The sequence below is a fragment of the Silene latifolia genome, chromosome 3 (assembly GCF_048544455.1).
Source record: "Silene latifolia isolate original U9 population chromosome 3, ASM4854445v1, whole genome shotgun sequence".
Classification (NCBI taxonomy): domain Eukaryota; kingdom Viridiplantae; phylum Streptophyta; class Magnoliopsida; order Caryophyllales; family Caryophyllaceae; genus Silene; species Silene latifolia.
Genome location: NC_133528.1, coordinates 121,542,387 through 121,550,068, shown reverse-complemented (window position 1 = coordinate 121,550,068; position 7,682 = coordinate 121,542,387).

Sequence of the window (7,682 nt, the reverse complement as noted above, 5' to 3'; positions counted from 1 at the left end):
GAGTACTAAGTAACTAGTATTTCAGCTACAAAGGTATGGGTGGACTTGTTTCAGCTACATATTTTACCTATTTTGGGAGACCGTCTCATAGGAGAATTAGTGAACACGCTTTCTTTTCATTTCATTTTCATATATTTATTATTATTTATTATTATTATTCAATACACGTGAAAAATAATTAAATATTAATCAAATATACGAAAATGAAATGATAAGAGTAGTTTTTATAAATCCAATTGTGATCCAAATATGTTTGAAAAACTATTGGAAAAATTATTTTGACTTGATGGAGAACTAATTTGTATGACCAAAATGAAAGTTTGAAAGTCTTACAAAGACTAAATATCGCGACTTTTGTATTGATTCGGGTTCAAGCAAGATCATGAACAGATTTGGGGTTCAATTTTTTTAATCACGGACCGGGGTTCAATTTTTCAAATAATTGGGTGTCGTAAATAGGCTTGGATTGGACTTTGACATTTTGGTAGCGTCGGTTTTAGTTTGGTTTCGAACCCAATAGCATACCCAATTTTCTTTCTTTAGCCACATTCTTAGAGGTTAGAAGTTAGAACCATACGTGCCTTGTATGGGTATCTAATTATCTATACGGTGTGGCTTTAATTTTACCCATTTGAAACAAAATAGTATCGTCCATATACTTAGCTTGTGTGCGAAACTAAGCTTTATGGAAACTTGTGTGTAATATAAACAACAATCTTTTGGTTTTACTTTCTCATAACCCTACTTCAATTTCCTCTGTTTCACCCATTCCAAATTTGAGCAATTTTTTTTTTCTTCTCATAAGAAAATGGTGATCTACAATTTAGATGAAACTCCAGATGTTTTCATCACTCCTGAATATTACGATGACGTGTTTTCATATCGAATGGTGCAAATCAATGGTGAAGATAACCGCAAAACGATTCGTGCAATAGACCTACGGAGTGATGAACTGATGATATATGGAACACAAGTACAGGAATCTCTGTTTAAGAGGTTGTATGAATCTCTAGTTTTAAGGCCGAAAGTCGGTATTTTTTATGTTAATTGTAAGGGTGCTTGCTATCTTCTTGTAGCAGGGAAAACTTATAGGCCAATCCATAATGTTATCTTTGATTGGTCTTCTTTTGGTGTCGTAGTCCCGAATTCTGTCAACGATTCCTTGAAAAAACAACTAGAAGAAAAAGATAAGGCGCTCCAAAATTCGAATCACCAATGTGAATTAGCAAAGATTGAAGTTGAATCTACAAAGGCTAGTTTGAAAGCTTCGAATGATGAAATAATTGAGCTTAAAAAGGTCCAAAATGACTTGGGTTTGAAACTCCAAAAAGCATACGAAAAGGTTGCTTTGATTGATTTTGAGCTTGAACTTTATAAGATTGAGTTGGAGTCATGTAAGAAAGAATCAGATGAATTCTTAGACGAGCTTTGTAATTCCAAGGAAGAAAGGGAAAAGATGAAGGTCGAATTACAAAAAATGCATGATCAACTTTCGTCTGAAATTTCTTCGTTGAGTAAAAGAAACTGCGATTTGGAAATGAAATCAGAAATATTGGAATGTGAACTCTCATCCTTGCGATCTACGTTACACTCGACTAAGGAGCAACTTGTAGTCTCAAATAAAAATTCAAAAGAACATCTTTCGAGTTTCAAAGACAAATGTAGAGTTATGGAAGAGGAGTTAAACAAGGTACAAGAACAACTTGTGGTGGCTAATAAACAGGTGCAACACACTACGACTCTTTTAGAGTCGTCGACAAAAGAAGTCAAAGAGTTGCAAGATCAAATTAAGTGCAATGAAAAGGAACAACAATGTATGAAAGCACAACTACAGAAGATGATAAACCAAATTAAGTTAATTAATAGGGAGGTGATGGCTAGCAATCAAAGGTTGGATCAAGTATTAATTTCAAGTTTATGGAAAGAGCTTAATAATCATAGCCATCACAAAGTTTCAATACAATGCACAAAATGTGGGCACATTGCTTTTGTGTCCTACAATGAATTAGGCATGTTGCCTTCTAGTCTTGACATTGATGTTCATGATATTTCTATTCTTTGAAAGATTTATATGGTAAGAATTTCGAAAGAAGGATTAATATAGTTGTAATTGTATTAAAATTTAAAGATGATGTTATGTATTGTATTATAATAATTGTTTAAATGAGTATAATATGGAAAGACGACTATGTCCTTGTACTAATCATTAGGAATGCTTTGGACGGGATACCTTTGTTGAGTCTTTCACACTGCGAGTAGGGCTGGCTTTTAGGGAGTACAAGTCGCATGGCCGCATAGGTCCCCGATTTTTAAGGGACCAATAGAGTTAGATTAAGAACATATACTAATTAGTGAGGTTAGTAATCATGAAATGCATGATGGCGTAAAGGTTTAATACGTGGCTTTTTTTTTGGGTCTATATATTTTTACAATAAGTCTTGCTGAAGACGGGTCGGAGCAAGTGATGGGTAATGTCACTCATAAAACGGATAGGGAGGGACAAGGTGGGGCACCCCCATGTGCTTCCCTCTCTCCTCTATTTGGGTCATTTGTGAGAGAAAATGGTATTCGTCACTCCAAAGTGACGGATACGTGCCTTCTTCAATGAGATTTTGTGATATTTCTATCACACTTTTTTCTTCCATCTTTTTCAAAACTACATTTATGACATTATGAGTTATGAGACTTCTGGCCGGCCCGTATCCCATTGTTGGTTTCATTTAGCAGTCTGTCTCACAATAGACGCCACTATCCGTCTATAGCTATAAACGGATAATGACCCTCTCACAAAATAAAAGTGGGAGGGCAAGTGAGGGTATCCATTTCCCACCCACTTGCCCTCCCACTTTCATTTTGTGAAAGTGCCACTATCCGTCTATAATGAGAATTTGTGTTCATTTATTTATTGTTTGCTATTTTTTCATTCTTTTTTTTTTCCTAATATGCAAAGTTGTCAAGAAAGACATTATTAATTATCGGTGGGGACATAAGGCCAGGATTTTGAAGTAAGGGCGCCTTCTCATTCAAATCATCCGGACACCTACTTGTCTTCTATCGGATTCATTTTATTAGACTCCCTAGTTTCATTTAAGGTTGGTTCCAAAATCGTTCACTCTGATACCACTTTGTAGCACCCCCGTTTTCCCGAGTGCCTCCAACTAGGCTAACCCAAGCTAACAGGAGGGCTACTATCTCAATTTCCTGAGGTAAAGTGAATCAAGACTAACAATACAAATATAACCAACGAATTACATGACGGGCACAAATATATAAATGTCGACGTCGGTTAATTACAACATATATACATATAAGAGTGGGACTACCATATTCTTATCCAACGTGACGTTGTGTTGTAACCAATCTCGTACATAGTCCCCAAGTCGGCATCACGTCCATAGCAAACCTGTCACTTCACTATTCAACATATGATCGGAAATATCATAGGAAAACTTCTCATATAAACAAACAAGTCAACCACATGGTTGAGTAGGGATAATCAATACATTAAGTAATACCTCCTTAATGACAACATCCGTAAAACCGACACAATCATATTCCACCAAACTCTCAAGTAAAGTAAATACACCTAATTGACTCGACATTATTTGACTCTATCAAATAACCCCCACACTTAGACTTTTGCTCGTCCCGAGCAAAATTTGGAACAAGCACTTGCATAAGTCATTATGAGCATGAGTGTAAATGACCACTCTTCCCTCACAACTACCTTCTTATATCTCCCTCATTAACAATCCACCGATTAAAGAAAAATCAAGACTCAAATGTGACACACACTCTTCTCTCACACCCCCTCCTTATATCACCCTCACACAAAGACACAACACACCACCAACTCCGACTCATCAATCAAATCCTCCCTTCTTATGTCTCCCAACAAAGTAGTATTGGTCACCCTTGCCTTATCCCAAGGCAATAGCAAAGTGACCCATCAATCCTCCTACCAAACACAACTCATCACTACTTATAACACCCCCTTATCACTCCATACAAATGCAAGCCATGGTTACTAAGTTGGACAACACCACAACATTACAACCTAGCAACCCAAGAAGAAACCACAAATTTGGGATATATTTTTGTGATTCAAAAAGAAATTAAATCCTAGACTAACCTCCTTCCAAGACCCTCCTTATCGCTCCCTTCTTATCCCTCCATCTTTTTGGTATTTTTTTTCATTTTTTTCAGATTTTTTCTTTCTTTTTCAAAAGTTTTTGATTTTTTTTGGTGAAAATCCCTCATTTTGCCTAAGGTGCCCTTTCGGGTTTTCACCTTAGCTTTCCTTTTCTCTCATGGTGGCTCGCTTCTCTATTTTTTATTTTGCCGGAATGCCCTTTCGGGTTTTCATTCCGTCCTCGGCCACCTTTTCCAATCTTGCCTAGGTGCCAACCCTTGTGGGTTTTCACCTAGCCGGAATTTTCAATTTTCTTTTTTTAATGTCTCAAAACATGAAATAAAGCTTACATATGTTACAACCAATCTCCTCCCCCACACTTAGTTTTCACATTGTCCTCAATGTGGAGGAGAGTACTACAAATGCAAAGGGGAAGAAATAAATGTAAAAGGAGTACGAGTTGCCTCCCGTAAAGCGCTTTTGGTTTTCGTCGTTTGCTCGACGCCTTTTAATATCTTCTTCTTTTCAAGAGTCAAGAGCGGAACAACTCAAAGCCCTAAGCAACTTATCAAATGCATTAGCCCATAGACAAGAGACATGACCATAGCGTAGATCACCCACATATCAAGCATAAGTAAGGAAATAGTAAACACAAGACAAGTGTCTCAAGTTTTCATGCTTAATCAACAATTTCTTGTCACGATATGGTTCCTTGAAGGATGGGATGGACTTGATGAAAACCAAGTAAGAGTGAGGCGACTCGTGAGCTTCTTTGGGGAGTAAGTTGGATGACATTTTAAAGCAAATTTGAAGTGCTTCCTCCTTGTGGAGGTACACCTCTACAAACTCATTTTTCATTCCTTCTTTAGCATCCTCCTTAACCTCCACACTTGTAAGCTTCATAGTCTTTGAAGGATCACAAACATCTTCAAGAGCTACCACCTTCTCTTTTTCTATCACAACCACCTCACAAATCATTGGTCCTTACTCATTCTTCTCAAACACCTCACTCCTTGATTCCTCAAGGGTCAATTCCGGGTAAGAGTTACTACAAATCAAGGAGTTGTTACCAAGATGTGAGGCATCAACTCCGGTAGAAGGAATGTGAATAGGGATCTTAATAGATGGTAAAACCAAATAAGGTTTCAAGTCACACATATCATCTTCATCATCAAAGAACTCATCAAAATAAGAGTTGTCAAAGGTACGGACAACCTCTTCCTCGACCTTACTTCCCTTATGTTCATCTTTTTCAACAGTTTGACCCCAATGACTCTTCATCAAGTTTACTAAGGATCGAGAGTTCGTCCTCACCCACATGACTATTACTTGAGGAACCATCATCACAAGTGCGTACAAGGTGTCGGTAGATGCCACATGGGGGAGTGGCATGGAAGTGTAGTGAAAACATAAGCATCCTTCTCATCATCCCAAAAACAATAATTATAAACACACTCTTTGCTCATTTCATGAACTTGGGGAGGAGGGTCTTCCACCTCACAATCATTCTCTTTAACAAAGGAACCATAATCAAAACACTCATTGTCTGAAGTGTGAAGAACCTCTTCATCGATTTTATTTCCATCAATATCACCACGAATTTGGTTCATTTGGTTATTGAAGATGTCCATTTGCAACGTGTTGGGCTCTATTTGCCTATCAAAATTTTGATTCATTTCCTTTTGACCCTTTATAAGAACTTGAAGCAATTATTGGATTTGCATTGAAGAGTTTTGCAACTCCCGTTCTCTAGTGTCATGGGCATGATATTGAAAAAGTTCCCATTGATCCTCATAATTCCCTTCATGTAATTTTCCATTACTCAAGCAATGCACATGAAACTTACACTCCTCATTTAAACCATAATAAACCAAATGGACAACCTCCCATAATTCATAAAAATAATTGCATTGCAAGACATATTGCTCAATTCTATCAAAGTAATTGCAAAGTAATTCACCCTCATCTTGTGGAAAGTAGATATGAGCCATTTAATCAAACAAGTAAATAATCTATGGCAAATAAAAACTGAGTCCTAATATTTACAAAAACTAACTACACTAATTAAAGACTAATAGTTTAAAAACAAGCTTTAGCTATGTTGTCTTCCCCGGCAACGGCGCCAAAATTTGATAGTTAAAATACTAGGTTGTCGTAAATACTAGAATTAACTACCAAATTAACAATTTATAAGCCAAACTATACTCTAGATTACTCTAATTGATAAAGCAATATAGTACAAGTAAGGGTCGGTCCCATAAGAAGGGCTATTAAACTAGAGACTTGAATTGTAAACTATTGAATACTTAGTTAAGACTCTACTACTAATTAAGATTCGCTAATCAACTTTATTAACACACAATGGTTATTAACAATGACAAACAATAGATGAATATAGACCAAAAAGGAGGTTTGAGTTGATTGGTAACATGAATGTAAAAGAAAGTTGTAATCTTTTCTAACAAGACACTATAACAAACACTTGGTGTGCAAGAAAATTCACTATTAAAGAGAACTAGGTGTAACTTCCTCTTCGTAACCAACAATTAGCAAAGCTTGACCCTTTTTTACTCTCTTAAACTTATCTACCAAATACTACCATCTCAAGAAGTTGATACATACAAATTAAGCCATCTACATGCACCCTTAAAACTTAGACAACAAGTCATTAAACCATGAAAAGAGACTAAGTATGAGCATTAAGAATTTAACCAAAAGATGAAGCTAGGATCAATTCCTCATAAGATTAAACCATACAAATGAGAAAAAGACATAAACTTTCCTATTTGTTATATGAATCCTATAAACCAAATCAACATACAACAAACTTGCTTCAAACAATTCTAGATAGATTAAACCATTTCTCTAGGATTTGCAATAGTTGAACAACAATAAGCATGGATGGCCAACCCAAACATAAACTCATTCAACATATGAAATTAAGCACAAGGAAGGACTATTAGATAAATTAAGAGAGATTAAGTCTTACAATACCAAAGTTGGAACTTTGAATGAAATTACACCAAGTAAAGAGAAGATTAGCTCCTCATAATTGTCTTACAACCCACAAATTGAAGAATGCTTAACATAAATTAAAGAAGATTTGTTCTAATTATTACAAGACTAGTGTAATGCCCGCGCGTTGCACGGATTCTAAAACCATTGTCTAAATAAATATAAAATGTATAACGATGTTTTAGCCTTTATTGTGTAAAGGGGACTATAGATCAATTTTAATGCTAACATATTTGATTAACAATAAATATTGTTTAGATAGGAGTTAATGCTGAACTAATCGACACTTATAAGATAACACATTTTTTCCCCTTAGATAGTACTGTAATTTGTAGAGGTTTAATTGGTATAACAAAACAAAAAAAAATTGTATTTTGTTTCGTTTAACATTGCATGTGTTACATACAACATGTACACGCCTCCTCTCTTTTGACCTTTGAATGTAAAGTATGATAAACGACTAATGTAGATGCAGTTATGCAGTATACCCGTAAGGCTCTTAGATCCCTTCTTTTTGGACCTATCCTCCCACCTC